Source organism: Mus musculus, chromosome 13 (assembly GCF_000001635.26).
Source record: "Mus musculus strain C57BL/6J chromosome 13, GRCm38.p6 C57BL/6J".
NCBI classification, from domain to species: domain Eukaryota; kingdom Metazoa; phylum Chordata; class Mammalia; order Rodentia; family Muridae; genus Mus; species Mus musculus.
Window position 1 is genome coordinate 29553313 of NC_000079.6, and position 18651 is coordinate 29571963.

General features: G+C 40.4%; 1 protein-coding gene across 8 annotated transcripts in view; it reads right to left on the reverse strand.

Moving 5' to 3' along the window:
• The window catches only part of Cdkal1 (CDK5 regulatory subunit associated protein 1-like 1), a 663938-nt gene that overhangs the window by 361567 nt on the left and 283720 nt on the right, over nt 1-18651 (reverse strand). Inside the window, exon 1 of one of the 8 annotated variants that reach the window (XM_006516764.4) lies at nt 12396-13660. The exons of the other annotated variants lie outside the window; for them this stretch is intronic. The gene's annotated coding sequence lies outside the window, so the exon portion shown is untranslated. Of the gene's footprint in view, nt 1-12395; nt 13661-18651 lie in introns of those variants that run through there. 8 annotated transcript variants of the gene reach the window in all.

Below are 18651 nucleotides of genomic sequence, written 5' to 3' on the forward strand. Positions count from 1 at the left end.
CAGACACACAGACCAGTCCTGAACACATATTCAGTGAGAGGATTAGCTGATATCAAAAGGCCAAACGATTCAAAAGGCTAAAGTAAACCAAGTGAGTGTGAAGTTAGGTCAGGCTCAGTTTATCCTTTGCTTATAAAGACCTCAACATACAGGGGCATTAATGTAGTCTCCAGTGGGAAACATGAAAGAAGTTTCTAGAAACTATCTTAAAATGGACATTTCATGACAAAGGACTTTCAAAGAACATTTAAATTGTAATAGCCAAGAGAGGCAACAAATGAACATGGAGAGATTCCAGTTGTACAGAAGAATGCCCACAGCAAAGCTTTTAATTATCAGCAATACATCCCACAGCTTGGAGCTAAGAGCTCCAGAAACTATTCTTTCTTTAGATAATATTAATATTTTATTATTTTCAAACCTGCAAAAATAACTATGTACATGACTCAGGGGACCCCAGGGTAACTGTGAACGGTGGCTCAGTTATGACTTAAGAGAATCAAGAATTAGCAACAAGAACAAAATCTATTAAAAAGAAGTTCAGTTAAAAACAAAAAGTGGGGATGGTTTCAGTATTAAAATCAGTAATGTAGCTGAGTGTGGTAGGGACACCTTTAATCAGAAGGCAGAGGCAGGCAGATCTTGGCAGCCAGACTGATTTAGATAGTGAATTCTAGGCCAGACAAGACTACACAGTGACCTTGCTTGGCTCAAAGCCACAACCAACTCACCAAAATAAGTAATGTTAGGAATATCTTATATGCTTCCTCATTTTGAATGTACAGCTTCCAGAAATAATAAGCCTCCAAAGAAATAAATATGGCATGTATGAACATTGCCTTTAAATTTTTTATTTTTCTATTTAAAATGTAATATGTCAACACCTGCCCACCTCAAGTCCCAGGGAGCAAAATGCCTAATGGGCAGGAAGAATTTAAAAGGAGAGTGCTATGAGATGCTGTCTTCTGAGCACGGTGCCTTTCTGAGGACACCGCTAGTCAGCACTCCAGCAGGCAACAGTAACTCACTGGGGTCACACACTCAAAAGAGGAGAGGACATAAGGACAGTGGGTGGCTTCTCTAGGGAGAAAGAAGGGAGTTTGGCATGGGTAGTATTGGAAATACAATAATTACAAATTCAAGAAGCTAATGGAAATGAAGTAGTCTTTTATATACGATTCTACGGAAAGGGGCACAGTATTGAGAAAAGAAAAATGGTTGTCATGTAGATTTGGTGCAGACCAGTGGTTTTTAAAATCCCCTTCTTTTTGATAGGGCGGGACTTACACCCCTCACAAGCTCCCTTCTTGGTGGCCGAGAACAAAAACTCTCACCCAGTGAACAACTTGGAACTTGACTCTGCTCTTTTTCTCCAATTCTGGGCTCAGTCATGAAGCAGACTTCCTGTATGTAACCTCCTAACTCTCGAGCTGTGAGCCAATCAGAGGCCAGCCCAGCTATGGGAACTGAGAGGTGGGCGCTCCTGCTCGTCACTGCGCTTCTTACCATATGATGGAGCTAGGATGCATATACATGTATAAAACTGTCGAAAATAAAAGGAAACTCAAAAGGTGTCCCAATTAATGCACTCATGCAAATCCAGCTCTTTATAAAGACAGGGCTTCATGTACCATAGGCTGGCCTAGATAGAGTGTACTCTGTAGCTGAGGTTGGCTGCAAACCTATGGTTAGCATCCTGCCTCAGGCCCCAAACAGGACTGAACTACCAAGCCAGGATTCATACAACCTGCTTTAAAAGAAACTGTAATTTAAAAAATAGAAAAGCTCCAAAAAAAAAGATGGCCAAGTAACAATGTAAACACATTTTAAAACATTCTGAGAGAGGTTATAAAAACAGGACATTAACTGTGATTTTCCAGTTACTGGCATTTGAGCAACACAATGTGAATATTTTTAAATGAAAAGAATCTTAATTTATAATTTTTCCATCCAAATGGTTCCACATAAGCCTTATGTAGAAAGAGCAAGCTCCTGGAACAGTGCCCTCTCTGTTGTTAGATGAATATAGAGGGGAAATCACTCTGGACAGAATGGAAATAGCATCCACCGAAGAGAACAGCGGCCTGCTCTCACAACTGCAAAGGTGGGGAGCAATAGCCCCTGGGGGGCTGCAACCTCAAATTAAATCACACAGGGGAAAGCGGCTGAAATACTAAATCAGCCCAACAGAAGCAGCCGTTTCTATGTCCCTAAGACAGAGACTGCTACCGTACTCAGGCCGGAGGAGACTGGATGAGTGGTAAACCCTGGCCTTGACACGCTTACCCTGGCACATCAATCTTAAAGCATGTCAAAGACCCACCGTGAATCCCCAAGCTTCAGATTTTGTAAGGCTATCTTCCAGTCATTCGTTCTAGTAAGAGGGGATGCCTCACATTTTACCACCAAGAAGTTATTATGAAATGAAAGTAAAGCAAGGTGGAATCCACAGTCTCCTGCTTGGTGTTCCCTGAAGTCTTGTGATTATGCATATTGCAAAAGGTCCCTGCCAGACTAAGCTTGTACATGAATGTGATGGGGAAGCTGGGGCTGCAGTCACCATAAATGGATGACCTTGCACTGAGGTATAGGCATGTTCATGCCTGCAAACTTAATTGGCCACACTTACAGACAGCAGTGCTTGCCTGAACGGCTGCAATCCTTCAGGACTTTATTTGTCCTTGCCTAATGTGTGCCCATAGCTGATACCGATCTATATTCTAAGACTGCCTATCACAGAGGCACTGTCAGGGCAGTAGGGCAGATACATGAAACTATATGTTCACTTCTTGGGGAGGAGCAGGGATGATCTGAAAGCCTACGATGCCAGCCCCAAAGAGACAAATCCAGCCACACTGGAACTTCAACTTTGAAAACTAAGAACATAAAATGAAAAACAGAAGCATGAATGACATCACTAAGCATGAATGACATCACTAGCAACTCCCATGCCTGTAAAAATAAATATGAACAAAACCATACAAACTAGCATTCTTTTCCAAAAAGAAGCTTTACATTTTCCTAACCCATTCTACTATCTGAGTTCCACTCACTTCGCCAAACCTTTTGTCCACCTGACATTCTGAAGTACGCCAGGCTCATCAGATCATAGCAACCTTGCAGATTGCTTTGATAAATATCCCGAGGTCAGGAAGTGATGAGATGTATTTTGCAGGAGAATCCCCTCTGTAACAAGTTAACCATCAAACCCAGTATCATCTGCCCCAACAGAACAAGAACTCATGAGGCAACACCTCCAACACCAGCTACTTCTTCACAATTTGAGACAATGCCAACAGATGGGCTCCCAACACTGCTCCCCAGTAAACTGAGATGACAGAAGATGGAAAACACAGAGCCATAAAGGGTTAATAAAAGAATGATCATATCCTCAATAAAATATTTTTACAACAAAAAATCCTATTCAAAAAAATAAATCAGAATTTGTCAAAAGACAACTGGAAGAGTCTCTGTATGAGTGTCAGGACAACAATTAACACACAGATGCAGATCAACCTCCTGTTTCAAAAGTGAGATATTTCTAATGGATCTCACTTTATCATTGGGGAAAAGTTCTACAACAGAAAGTGGTTTCAATTACCCTATTGTTAGAAAAACTTCAGTAACAAAGACTACAGAGGCTAGGAGCTAAAGAGATGATTCCGTGGTTCACAGCACGAGCTGAAGAACCCTGAGGGCTGGAGTGCAGTTCCCAGCACCCATAGAACAAGCCAAGCATTCCCAACATGCCTGTAATCCCAGCTCTGGAGGAGTGGAGGCAGGAGGATTTCCCAGACTTCCTGGCTTCTATTCTGACCCAGAAAACATGGGCCCCAGGTCCAAGGAGACACTCTGCCACAAGGAAAGAAGAATGGGAAGGTGATAGAGGAGACACTAACTCCCTAGTCTCTCCTCAACACATGTGTGTGCCACAAACACGCATGTGTCCATATACTCAAACACAGGCGGTAAATAAATTTACCTTTAAAGCTATATCATAAAATAGTGATGAGGGGAATCTTAGTTAAAAAGGCAATAAAGTATAATGCCATGTCCCTGTGCATGTGCACTGATGGCAAAAACAAACAAACAAACAAAAAAACCTACAGTAATCCAAACTTAAGCCTGTCCTCTTAGAATCTGCCCCACCTCTCTTCTCCCATCTCTTGGGTTTGCTCTCCATTCCTATCTTTTTGACTTGCCCTTCCTCTCACTGGTAACATCCGATTTGTTCCTCACCATTCTATTCTAGACTTCTTACTTGCAATAAACCAATATGGAATTTGTTCTATTTATACATTGAGCATTAGGTTACCTGACCTTGCCTCGTCCTGCTGTATGGATTGCTGTGCATATTCGATTTCATGAACTCCTTTATAAAATTTACCTCGGAAAGTTCACAAGCAAATTGGCTGTTGCTTAAGCACCTAAAGGGTCATTAGTAATGACGTGGACAGTGCACCCCACTTAGCCCGCTCATTGAAATAGACATTTGAGATCCTGTACTGACATCCCTAAGTTCATGTCTTTGTTACAGATTGGGGGTGGGGTGAATAATCTTATTTGAAGGGAACATCATAGTAGGACCAGCCTAGTATATGCTACATCCCCAAACCTTTAGTTTTGGAAGCAAAGTCTAAGCATGCAGCTCAGGCTGCCCACAAACTTAGTGTTCGCTATCCTAAGCCTTCTGAATACTGAGAATATCGGTGCAGGCCACACCTGGACACTGCTTCTGTTATTAATGCTCTCCAGGCTGAGTGTTTCTGAGTTACAGGCTTTTTTTTCAATGAACTGTAGAAACTCACACAGATAGCAAAGTGCCAGTGAAGTAGCTGCAAGCTCCAGGTAAGGTTTACTCCAGAGCCCGCAGTCACTGTCCCAGGCTTCTGTTTGTAGGTCTATGAGCAGGACTTGTTGCTTAGGGGAGAGGTGTGATCTGACAGGCTTGGTTCATTTAAATCTTTGTTTGTAGTACATGGCTTTCTCCTGTTACATATGACTTTAACCACATGCATGCTCAATTATGCACAGGCGTAAGTTGACAATTAAGGAATTTTCCCTAAAAGTTCATTTGGAGGAATTACTTTATCTTACTTCAAAAGTACCCTCAAACCTCATTGATCAGTCCAGACTAGGTGAACACAATGCCATCAGATCCAGAACACCCTTCAGGGTGTGAATGGAGAGATAAGTGAAGCGCCTGAGAACTGCTAGGCAAAAGGGGGTCAGTGTGACCCCCTGTTGCCCCTGAGGAGGGATGTGCTTAGCGATGACCTAGGCTGACTTTCAAGGCAGGCAGGCAGGGCTCTCAAGTTGATAAGTGCTTTGTTGGAAAAGCAATTTATGTTGTGCACCAGGCCAAGTTCAGTCCCAAGTTGTGAGCTATCTCTGCCTTTGACTGCCGCTGGGTATTTTATATAAATGATGCATTTTTCATGACAGTCTAACTCATAGATCACCAAAAACAAAAACAAACAAACAAAAAAAACAACTGTTTACTTAGTTCTTGAATGATATGCCTATAGTATATTTTTACCTAAACCCCCCTAATCTATGAATTAAATTAAAAAAGAACTGCACTATGTTTGTATAGTCTATCAAAGGATTCCCTACTAGTAAAATATTTATGCTGTCTTCCAGATGACACCAGCTTCAGCTTGTCCATGGCTCTGTAGATCAAAACCGCACTTCTAACCTGTTTCTGCAGGAGAACAACTGACAAATAACCCTGTGAGGCTGGAAAGATAGGGCCATCCTGAAGCCCAGGCTAGTCCCTAGCAGATGCCCATGATGACAAATGTGGGACCTCTGAAATCCTAGGCAAACTGTTCGCTGGAGCCACATTAATGACGACACAAAATTCAACTAAAAGGAAATATTGTAGCAGGCCTTCCAATGCCCTGAAGAATGCATTAAAACTTACATAAAATTATCCTGCAACGAGGAAAACTGATGATGCACATGGGCTCCCAATCAAGCAAGCACAGGCAAGGTACATCTTACAGTGCAGGACAGCAACTGAGAGAAACAAAGGAGCCCATGAATCCCCAGCTGGCCTGGAGCCATCTGCCTGTGCAGAAAGGAGCAGACTCAACAGAGCCCCATATCCCGGCTCCCTTTCAGAGAAGGGAGGTTAGAAAGTTATCATTCACACTGTTGAGTACTTGGAGAGAGGCATTGAGACATCTGCACTTAAAGTGCTGCAAATTCTTGCCACCACTCTCCAGCACAATGATGGTCTGAGCATGTACAGGAGGACGATCAATCCCCAACATGAGAAAAACAATTATGAGAAAGAGGTAGGCTAAACACCTAGAACACCACAAAGGACTAGGAACAGCTAAGGTCCCCACAAGCAACAAGAAAGACTGGCATGGGTCACCAAACTGAGTTTTTATAGGGAATTATATAGAATTATACAAAATTATAAAGAAAATCTCTGTTAAAACTTAATAGTGCTCTGGACTTCTATTAAGAGAGCTTAAAAGACTTAAAACAATCAAACTGCTTTCAAAGACCTTAACTCTATGGCAGAATGAAGTGGGAGAGAGAGAGAGAGAAAGAGAGAGAGAGAAAGAGAGAGAGAGAGAGAGAGAGAGAGAGAGAGAGAGAGAGAGAGAGAAAGAGAGAGAGAGAACAGACTCAATACACACTCTAAAATGTCTAGCACCCTCCAGAAATAACAGACATGTAAACAAGAAAGGAAATACTAACTGTGAGATTTTCTCTGGTTACAAGGAATCAGTGGTACGAGTGTGGCAAATGATGGGATCCCAGAAGGACATGAAAAGAGCTACTGTAATGGGATCCCAGAAGGACATGAAAAGAGCTACTGTAAACATCGCCCATACTTTCACACAAAGAAAGATGGCGCATCCATAATTTTGGCATTCAGAGACTCTGAGGCACAAGGAGCATGATTCTGATGCTCACCTTACATGGAAAGATCTTTCTAGAGCAATAGGGAAGACCGAAATGAGGAAGGCAAGAAGACACGCAGGAAGGAAGCAAATAAAAAAGAAGAATAAGCGACAGAGGGCAGAAATACACAAATACACAGAGAAATAAGAAAGTGCATACATACACAAAGATAAAAATGAAAGTCTTCTCAGAGTCCATGTGGGCCAGAATATAATGGGAGAGAGATAAAAAGTGAGGGACAATAACTATTGGATGTAACATGGGAGATGGAAGAAAAACAAGGCTCTTCAGACCAACCACACTGTGGGACTGTTTTACCTGCAGACCTGTAACTCCATATCATCACCACCAACATCAGCAAAGACCTTAAGCTGAAGAAAAACCATGAACAAAAGACGATAGCAGATGAGAAAGGCAGGTGTGCTAAATGTGTGGCCCTTCATGTAAAATAAACTTTAATTTTTATCTCTTGACAATGAAGGTGTACTGAAGTTACTTAGTGTGCAGTCCTCACTCTGTAAACAAAAAAGCAAACATACAATGGTGGCAGGAATAACTCACAAGAGAAAGAAATGGAAATGTGATTACAAAGAGATACAATTAAAGTCAGTAACCAGAACAATGCACTATTGAAAAAAAGACTGATAAGTTATGGGTGTTAGTTAAGCCCTAAGCTGCCAATCAAAGAATAAAACAAATAGGTATAGCAAAAAAGGCAAAAGTGGAAATAAAATGGAATTCTAACACACTACCTTAAAAAAAGGCAAAATAGAAAGAAGTAAGGAAGGGGACATCACAGGGCCATAGCAAGACGCATCTACTAGGAGGGAGTGGGAGAAGGGAGAGGAGGGATTCATAGCAGGTGCCACTAACATCTTTCCATATTTCTCTTAAAACTATTTGAAGTAAGTGCAATAAAATGTTAAGATGTGATATATGTAGTATTTTTCAACTGTGCTAATTTAGGTTTTTTTTTCTTTGTAAAACAAGTCTTACAATTTTAATGACAATGATCTGACTAAACAAACTTTGTTGAAGTTCATCATCTTTCTATTTTATAAAACACTTAGGGCTCTGTAAGCATAATTAGGAGCAAGTGACCTTTATTAAATCCTTCTTATTAATTTCTTATTAAATATCATCTATGTGAAGCTAATTTAGAGAGCTAATATCCAGTATTTTTAAATAGAATGGTAATGCTTCTCTAGCCCAAGGGTAGAAATCAGAATGACATTTTAAAACTATCACCTCAGAAGAGACAGAAATGATCATTTCCCATCATCAATAACTCAAGGTTTTAGGCATACGCCTGTCATCTCAGCACGTGGGAAGGGAAGCCAAGAAGACGTCAAGTTCACAGGCAGGCTTGCTGGGAGCTGGGATAACTGCATTTGAGTTTGTGAGCACCATCTCGCCTCACAGTCTATTGTCAGGCTTACTAAAACCACCTACCCCATTCTATTTTTAATACCATGTGTAATACTCCCTGGTTATTAGTCAATGAGTGTGAATTTGAAAAACATGATTTTAAAAATCAGTAAAAACCTAGGTAATAAATACAAAAAGATTTTAGTTTATTTTCACCCCTAGATCAGAAAGGTTGTCCTACGGCTGCACAGTAACCAGAAGTGAGCTTTATCAGAATTAATCTCCTTACTTTCAAGAAAACACTCCAATGGCCTTTTCTCTTAGGAGGCAGGGTGTCATTTTAGGAACTCCAAAAGACCATCTACAAAACTTTAGCTGTAACCACTCCAATAGGACAAATAGCAACTAGAACATGAGAGGAAAGCTTTGGTAATGTTAAAAACGAGGAACAGTGAAGAAAACCCAAATAAAACCTCAATAACATGAAATGCTATAGGCCACTAAGCTGGCACTGTCCACGCATTCAAGCCATAGAAGTTGCTGAGCATGACAGGGCAGATGGGTCACAGAGGTAGCTTCAGCAAAGTACACTGGAGTTGAAAGATTTAGAACAAAACTAAAGATGTAAAATATATAAGACTTTCTAATATCGACTATAGGTTTCAATGATTACATGTTAGAAATATCAAGCAAATTCAAACTCCTGATTAACATACATTCAATCTGTATTCCTCCATTTCCCATGAGATGTCCATTAGAGCATTTTCAATTACACAGGTGGCTATCAAACTTTTGTTAAAAACACTTAGAATTCAGAACTGCCTACAGTGAAGTGCTTTGACACTTAACAGGAATTTCACTCACACCATGAGGTAGCTAGTAATGAACAGCACTTTCTTTTACACACTTAACAAACAGGAATGGAAGTTTCCATAGCTTTGTGATCATGAGCCTCTACACCTCAAACAGTTTATAGTTCACACACTTTTATTTGTCTTTGTTTGACCATCACTTATTGAAATTCTCAAAATTATATTACTAATAAAAAATAAACACTCGCAAATTGCTAAATCTGCAATAATCCCATTGAGTATCTTTAACACATTTCTCTCAAGGAAAAATAATGAAATGGTATTAACAAAGTAACAAAATTAACTTAATGTGCATGAATATTTATAAGCTTTCAATCCCCTCCCATAAAATCATTATGCAGAAATGTACCATGTATCCCTCTGTTTCTGTAGCCACAATATTACTATGGCATTAACTATAATTTGTAAACAAAATAAGAGTGCTTATGATAATTGCTCACTCTGGCCAAAAATTAGCCAACTATAGCAAAAGCATTTTTGTTTGGTTATTTTTTTCTGAGTGATTTATTTACTTCTATTAAGTCTCAAACCTTTTCTAATAAATTTTATTTCAATACTTCAAACTTGAGTTCAAATAAATAGTCTACAAATACCCTTGCAGAAGAGGAGTGGAAAGTTTCCTTTTCTACTCCGCTCATCAGAGGCTGTGTTTTATTCCATGTGGCTTCAACTGAAATGGGACTGAAGCTGAAGGTCCTGGGGACCTAACAATCCCTAGCAGTGTCAGATGGATGACAGAAAGAGGAGCCTTCCCTGCAACTCATGTCTATGCAAGGTCATCGTGTATTGTCTCTTTACCTCAGCATCAACTGAATGAAAGATACAGGAAGATAGAGGTCGCACACAGTTTTGTTCACAGATCTACCTCCTGCCAAAAACAGTGCCTGGGAAAATCCACTCTATTTGGTTAAATGAACAAATGAATAAAATCAAGAGAAAGAAGAAATGCATGAAGGTGTAAGGAAGGCCAGGGCAATGACTTGGGATGAGAAAAAGTGGTAAGACACTACGTCTGAGAGCTGTTACATCTGAGATGTGTTTATGTGACCAGAATACATAAAAGTAACAATATTATAAATAACAGAAAACATAAATCTATTCTCACTTTAATAAAAAGCATACCAGAAACAAAAAACAAAAAACACAGAATGCATGCATTCGAAAGGGAAAAACCAGAACAGTATATACAAATGAAATGTTTTCATTACATCTACAGTTCAAAACAGAATTTTAGAATAGAAACATTTATGGCAGCTAAATTGTCATCTTGACCCAACTCAGAATCTCCTAAAACAGCCTTTAGGTCTGAGTACTTATGTATAGGACTGAATTCACTGCATTAACTAATGCAAAAAAACCCACCCACTGTGGTCAGGACCATCCCCATGGCCTGGTATTCTAGCTTGGAAATTATCTCCTTGCAACAAATGAAGAAACCAATCAAAAGCAGGTTTGTGGATTCCAGTTCCAATGGAGTATTTACAAAACATAGTTCACTCTAAAAAAACATTAAAGCAAAAGGAAAAGAAAACCTGCTCACTAGCAAGCTGGCAACCCCCTGCTGTACAGGGAATGCTGGGAAGTAGCTCTCTCCTCTGAGGCCAGCAGAAGAAAAATGCAACTGCATACTATCCAGTATAACTCTAATAATCAGAGCAGCAATGGGAAAGATGAAGACAAAACCACTTATGTCCCCCCAAAAGTTTACAGATAGCCAGGCCTTTTCCAGTAACTACCACTCAGGACAGACCCTAAATGCACCCAATACAAACTGCAAGGCTGTTGAATGTCATGGTAAAAGAAAAAATTGAGGAGAAACACTGTTTTAAGATTTCCCCCCTCACCCCCGAGACAGGGTTTCTCTGTGTAGCCCTGGCTGTCCTGGAACGCACTTTGTAGACCAGGATGGCCTTGAACTCAGAAATCCGCCTGCCTCTTCCTCCTGAGTGCTGGGATTAAAGGCGTGCACCACCACGCCTGGCATAGATTAATTCATTTTTATTAATTTGTATCTCCATGTGGATCTGTGGGGCAGTGGTTTGTTTGTTTCTCTTGTTCTTGTTTTGCTTTGTTGGTTTTTTGGAGGGTTGCTTCCATAATGGTCTTGTGAAGTTTACTCTTTCCTCCCACATTTATGAGGTCAACAGGATTAAAATCAGGCCACTGGGCTTATATCATCAGGGGGCAAGCCCCACCTAATTGTTTTTATCAAGACGGCTGATACAAGATCTCACATTGTAAGTCAAGACAATATTTCCTACCTCAGCCTCCCAAATGGTGGCATCACCAGCTGGATTTAAGAAAACAGTGTGTATGGAAAAAGAAATGTATACAGTGTTTTCCCTGAGAAACAGCTTAATATGCTACAGTATTAGAAAGCATCTTCTTTATCTTTATCCAATAAAAACACACACACACAGGGGGGAGAGGGGAGGGGAGGGAAGAGGAGGGGAGGGGAGGGGAGGGGAGGAGGGAGGAGGAGGAGGGGGAGGGGGAGGAAGAGGAGAATATTAGCCAGGAAGGAAAATCTGTAGAGAAGGACCCAATTCTCTAATCAGCCAACATTTTAACCAGTGGCTGCAGTTGGCTCCACAAACAATACCACACTCCACACCCTGAGCATCACACTAAGAACACAAGGCTGAGGGAGACACACCTCCATCTTGTACCAGATCCCCTGCCTAGTGTCCCACAGTTGGCAATGTGACCATGAACATCTGGCTGGTGATCTTCTGTGCCCTTAAAGCCAAGGAGCTGCATGCAGGCCTGGGCTATCCTGTGTCCTCATAGAAAGACTCTCCAACCCAAAAGAAGCTCATTTTAGCTCCTGAGTCAATCAACAGTCACTTCCTGACTTTATTAAAAAATTTTTGTCTTTTTTTTCTTTAATACTCTAATCAGGATAATGGTTCATAGAATGCCTTCAACATTATTGGTGTCTCAAATAACAAACTACCTTTTACTTAAAAAAAAAAAAAAAAGAAAGAAAGAAAGAAAAAGGTTAAATAACAAATGAACTCAGACTGGAGCAATCGCTACTGACCACAAAATTGCTTTCAATGACACTCAAAGCTATTTTACTATAAAGGCCCTCAAATTACCAATATGTAAATTATCTTCATGCCAGAAATGTACCAAATATTCTAAGATTCACAGTGCTTAAAAATATTCACCCAACTGGGATGATTTCAGATTAAAGAAAATAAGGACTGTGTAATTATATACACTTACCTTGACAAAGAGAAAGCAATCTGTGATTAGAACATAGCAATTAGTTAGAGAATGCTTCACATGGATTTAATTACCCATCCGTCTCCATGCAGCTCAATTACTTTTATCTCATCGCATCAGTAAAAGATTTCTGCCGGAGGCAACTGCCAGTCATGTATTTATAAGGCTTCTAGACTTTACAGTGAATACATTATTGCATTCAGGCACATGTGCTAACGTTACAGTGTAGAGACATTCTTAATTTTAGGTTTCCAGTTTTAGCTCCTGATTATCTCATTCCTTTTCAAGAGTCAACTACCATCCAGATTGCAAACCCATGGCATCACAGCTGCCGTGGGGATGCTGTTGACACACACAGTATCTGGAGAAGCCAAAGTGAAAAACCCCAAACTTACCTTATTGCTTGAGAGCAAAGAACACAGTCCTCCCCACCCAAGGCTAACCAAAGTTTCCATTTCACTCAATTCTGCCCTTTGAGAAGGCAAGGGTCTTCTGGGATGGAATTCGTGAAACAGACAGAAAGATAGCACCCTCCATTTTTCCTTGATTTGTTATGAAAGGTACACAACGTGGAAATCCAGCCCAGGAGGCTTTGATTCCATGCTCCTTTGGCAACTCATGCTCAGTGTGGCTGGGCAATCACTCGATGGACCGGAGAGCTAAGCAGCATCTCATTTGCCTGCAGGTTTCTGCCACACAATGAACCTCATCAGCACAAGACACACCTCGGAAAGAGACTGGCTCACACAAAGTACACACCTATGCACTCTCTGCCCCACAGCCCTGGAGGAACCCACAAAGATTGTACAAACCCACAGAAACACAGGCCTCTCAGAAACGAAGAAGAAAATATATCTGCTCTTCTATGAGGAAGCATCTTTGGCTTCGGTTAGAAACTGCCTTTCCATCATTTCCACTGATAGAATTCCCAAGAGCTTCCCCATAGGCAGGTCTCCCAAGTCATCAGGAATCTGCTTATCTTTCTGCCTCTGCCCAAGTCCAAGTTCCTTCTGCTTCAGCTTCAATACAAACAAAACTGAAATGTCTAGGGTCCTCACTCCCACGTTGGCTCTAATTCCATCTCTTATGCCTTGGGAAGTTTCACCAGGAACTTGATGGCAAGACTTAGCAAGTAATAATGACTGTGACCATCCTGTCGTGTGTTTCAGAAGGTAGTGTAAGTTTCTGATTGAAAATTTTCCTATTGAAGTAAGGCGATTCCCCTCAACCTCTTAGGGGGAGGGTTGTTTTTACTCCTATTTAAAAAAAAAAAAAAACTTCAGAAATTTCCCTCTTGAATTTAGGAGCCATTTACACTAAGATTTCCCTTTCCCCAATTATTGATTCCTAAAAGAAATAAATAAAGGCTCTGGACTGTTGTAAGTAGCTTAGAAATAGTTCACACATTTCCATGCTGTGTAAATCATGCTACATTTGGAGAAACAAGACAAAGAGGACAGGAATGATATCAGACAGGATTTAATGGTTTTACGTGGGCACTTTCTAAAGCACAGGGAGGGAAGAAATCCCTTAAAATCTGAGATGCGTATCAATTTATTCACATAAAATAGATAATATATACTACCAATGCTTCCTTCCCATGACTGTGCTACATCTTAGATTTCATTTCTCAAAAAGCTATGATCAGGGCTGGTGAGATGGCTCAGCAGGTAAGAGCACCCGACTGCTCTTCCGAAGGTCCTGAGTTCAAATCCCAGCAACCACATGGTGGCTCACAACCATCCGTAATGAGATCTGACTCCCCCTTCTGGAGTGTCTGAAGACAGCTACAGTGTACTTACATATAATAAATAATAAATAAATCTTAAAAAAAAAAAAAAAGCTATGATCAGCAAAAATCTTAAAATCCCAAGGTTTCGGTGGTTAGAAAATGAACCTTACTAGGTAACCAGAAGTCAGATTTTAACCATATGCTTCATCAACACCCAACAGTATCACTTGGAACTATTGACTAGTTCACAGGAACAAGATAGTTTTGTTAGAGCACCTCCTCTGGTTCTTTCTTGTTAGGCAGCAGGATGGACACACTAGTATTTCCTACAGTTTTGTGTAGATAATGGGCATAGTGACACTGGGTTGTTAGAGTGGACAATCAATTTACCAATAAAAGTCTCAGCCTGGGACCTGAAACTTGGCACAAGGACAATAATTAGATAACAGTAATTCTTCGAAGACAAATAACTTCAAAGATGAACTGTCACTAAACAGTGCACAGATGTCAATCAAGGCCTATACCCTTATATCCTAGAGGAGAGTAACCACACTATAAAGGGTTGTGTGGTAGCCTAAGTGACAATTCTGACTGTACCACTACTTACCATTGAAGGACTCTAGAATATGCCTTAACTAAGTTTCACCAGACATGATATCATAATTTACAGACAGAAAGCAATTTGTATTCTCCCTGGCCTGTGTAAAACAACGCAAGAGCAGTATTGGGTACGGATCCATCCCATGTTTCAACATGAGCTTTCTTTGATGGACCAAGGGCCATTGCCATGAGGGGAGAAAAAAAAGAAGAAGAAGAAAGAAATGAAAGTATTTGCTAAGGCATCTGAGCTACCCTGGAATTTCCATTTGGAGAAGAAAGCTACTCTTTTGTCAGTAAAGTTACACAAACGAGATAATTGTGGCATAGCCTATTCAGACCTATATGCAGAAATCATCCTATTTGCAAATGGGAACTACCCAAGCGCAGAAATGGGACTCGATGTACGGCTGTAAAAACAATAAAGTTAATTAAAAGAAAAAAAATACTTTTTATAGAGTTCAAATCCAAGTTAATTTTTTTTCAAATTCACATTTATGGTGTTAACAGTCAAGAAGTTAAAAAAGCAATGAAATAAATGCTATAAAAGCACTACAACTGACTTCTCTTAAATAGCTTTCATTAGTTTGGTTTGAATCTTTTAACTTGTTAAGTGTTTTCAAAATTAGATTTGTTGTTTTACCACAGTTTCCCTTGGAATTTTTTGGTCAAGCAAATGCTCCACAGATCACTTACCCTTTGGATCTAAAAAACTGCAATCAATTGCAGTTGGGTGAAGAAATTCACCAGCAAGCCATGTTTGCAGAGACAGGTTAAAACAAAAGAAAAAAATCTCAGAGCATCTGAACAAGCAATGAAATCACCAATCAGCCCAAGTACTTGACCCATTCATTATCTTTGCATTTGATTGGGAGTGGGGTGGGAAGATTTTCACTGAGAAAACTTGATGATGAGCAATGAAAACAGCCATCTAAGATGCTGCGAGGAGGAGGAGGAACACCTGACACTGGCCTGGGAGGAAGGTGGGTGGCAAATCTGCATCTGCTAAGCTGGCAAAAGCAAAAGAAATATACATCAGCCTGCATCCGTGCTACTTCCAAAAATTAACACTGCCCATTTTGATGATTGTGAACTTGAATAAAAGACCAAATATACGGTAAAAGTAAATCAAAATATGGAAGGCCTATATTAAACAGGAAATAGCCAGTCTGCTTTTGAATGAGCGCCACCGTTACTGCCTCAGGACTCTCACTTAACTATGACAGATTTTGTCTGCTCTCCAGTATCTTCCTTCCTCCTACACTGGTGGCTGTCCATGTCTCCACAGTTAGCCAATGTTGCTAGGGAGAATGGGCCATCCCTGTATCCACCTAGAACAGATCCTGAGTACCCAGCAGAACAAAAGGGGGACAAAAGGGTGAAAGTCATACTCACTAAAGTCCTATTCGAGGGGCAGAGGAGCAGTTTCAAGCATGCAGTGCCTACCAGAAACTGAGGAGCATCAGAAGGCAAGCATACAATGACAGTAAGAGTTCAATCCAGGGTGAGATGATATTAGTACTTAAAGATAGACTGACCATTGCCGGGTGTCAAAGGTATTCTCCTCAGACAGAGATGAATCTGAAGACAACCTCCAAGAACGGGAGAAAACAAGAACTCAGGTTCATCTAAATTGTTAAGATGAACAAAAAAAATTCCTGAAAATTTTTCATATCCAGGTTTTTCATATGTAGTTTATGAAGGAAAAAAGGAAACCCCAGAGACAGTCAACAAAACAAAGTGTTTTAATCGTAGCTCTTCCTATGTTGCCTAACTTTAAATAAACCCCCTAGCCTCTGTCAGGTGTCAGTTTCTCTGGAAAGAAAGAAGCTGCACCCAGTGCCTGCACTTAGCGCCTTGCGGAGACATTTCCTGCACCCAGTGCCTTCACTTAGCGCCTTGCGGAGACATTTCCTTTGGAAAGAATGGAAATCACAGCTTTCACTTGGTTTGAGGTAGTTTATAGCTCACTGGAAGGACAATTATGAGGCATTTCTGGACTAGAAATTAAAATGTGGTGTTATAAATTTGCCTAATAGACCAATTTGTAAAATGAAGGTATAAGGCATACAATTTTTGCTACTTTTAACTCAGTTTCTTAGTGTCACCACTAAATAAACGTTAAACACTTATTATAGAAATGTTCTGTTTCGTTACTGGCCTGCCCATCCTCCCCCACAGTCACACAGTTTGCATGTTTGGAAAACAGGTATAGTGAGGGTGGAAAATATTGATTGGGAAGTGCCTTGATCATTATTAGAATTAGCATTTCCATGCCCTGGGACATGCAAAGCTCTGATGAAACACTCCATGAATCCAATGGTTAAAGCTAATTTATGATCTTCAGAAACAAAAATTTCCCATCTATATCAAGTGCAAGCTGCCTGCTCAGAAAACCAGGTAAGACTAGCTAGACAAATGATACAGAAAAATAAATGTTCTTCTAAGATTGTAATTAAAATTAACAGATACATATTTCTATTCAATGAAGCTACCACAATTAGAGATGCACACCGCTCAGTTGCAGTTGGGCGAAGACAACACTTTGGGCATGTCACCATCACTCCTTGACTCTGGTTCATTAGCTACGACGACAAACAGCCCAACACAGATAAGGAAAAAAACAAAAGACAAAAACCAAAAATGAAACAAACAAACGAACGAACAAGAAGAAAGAAACACATAAATCTCTTTAAACGTTCAAAGAGACCTAGAATATAATTCTCAAAATACCTTTCATGTTTGCAAACTCCAGGCTCTATGACACATCTTGTCAACCAACACAGGTCAAAATTACCCCTCATCTTTGCTACTGTGGCTAAAAACTGATTAAAAGGCAGTGTCAATGTAGATGAGGTATGTTTTTCCACTTATTAACCAGCAATACAACTGTTCCTGTGTGGGTTAACACTCTCCACTGCCCTCGCAAATGGATTTAGAATGGGAGGAGCTAGAGCATGTAGCCTTCTGGCAGGCAAGGATTTTGGAAAGCATGGTTAGGGAACTGGTGGAATTGTTGCTTCTTTTGGTTTCCAGCAGACACTATGAATTTTCTTTGAAAGCAGACTAAAAATTCACAAGAGGAGACCCTGCCTTCAAATGAAGAAATGTTTAAAATGACCCCCATATGCTATTTTAATGTATTCTTCCCAAAGACTACCATAAATATTTAATATAAGAAAGGTGCTGTTTAAACAAAATGAATAGCTATGAAATTAAAGTTGGCTGAGGGATTACACTGTATTCAGAATACACTGTAAATAATGACAAGGAAAATGCGAGCAGAATTACTTTATCTCACTTCTCTTGACATTTCTGAAAGAATATTCAAAAGACAATAGACAGGAAGGTCAGCTTAATTGACACCAAAGAGTGACTAACTCTATTCTTGGTCCATGCCTGGGGAGTCTATTCATTCCAGATAGGCCATTCACAAGCTAAAGAAATGATTCTACCCAAGAGGACCTGGATGAACCAATTAATTTATTGGAGTTTCTTGCGAGAGCATAAGTGAGTCAGACTGTCTCAGCAAGGAAAACACAGCATGGCCCAGGTAGCAACTTAGGAAAGCTGCATCCCTGACATCCCCGGCCCACACAGCCTTCCATATCCTACATAATCTGGTATAGCCCAAGATCATGAGCAGCTGAGGCAGGATGACAGGCAGCTGGGTAGGTTAGGGCAGGGGCAGTAAAAGCCTGCGAATCTTAGGTGAGGGTAGACTGTCCTCTCCCTAGGTCTCCTTCTAGCAGAGAAAGTTGGTAAGCCTGATCTTGACACAGTCTCCTTGCATAGTGTCTTGGTTTTCCACACAACAGCCATGCGTAGACCAGAGGGCAAAAAACCAACCATGTCTATATCTTGGAATACACTCCACTGAGAGGACGTGACAAAGGATTCAGTCTTCCAGAAGTCTCAGCTTGCTGC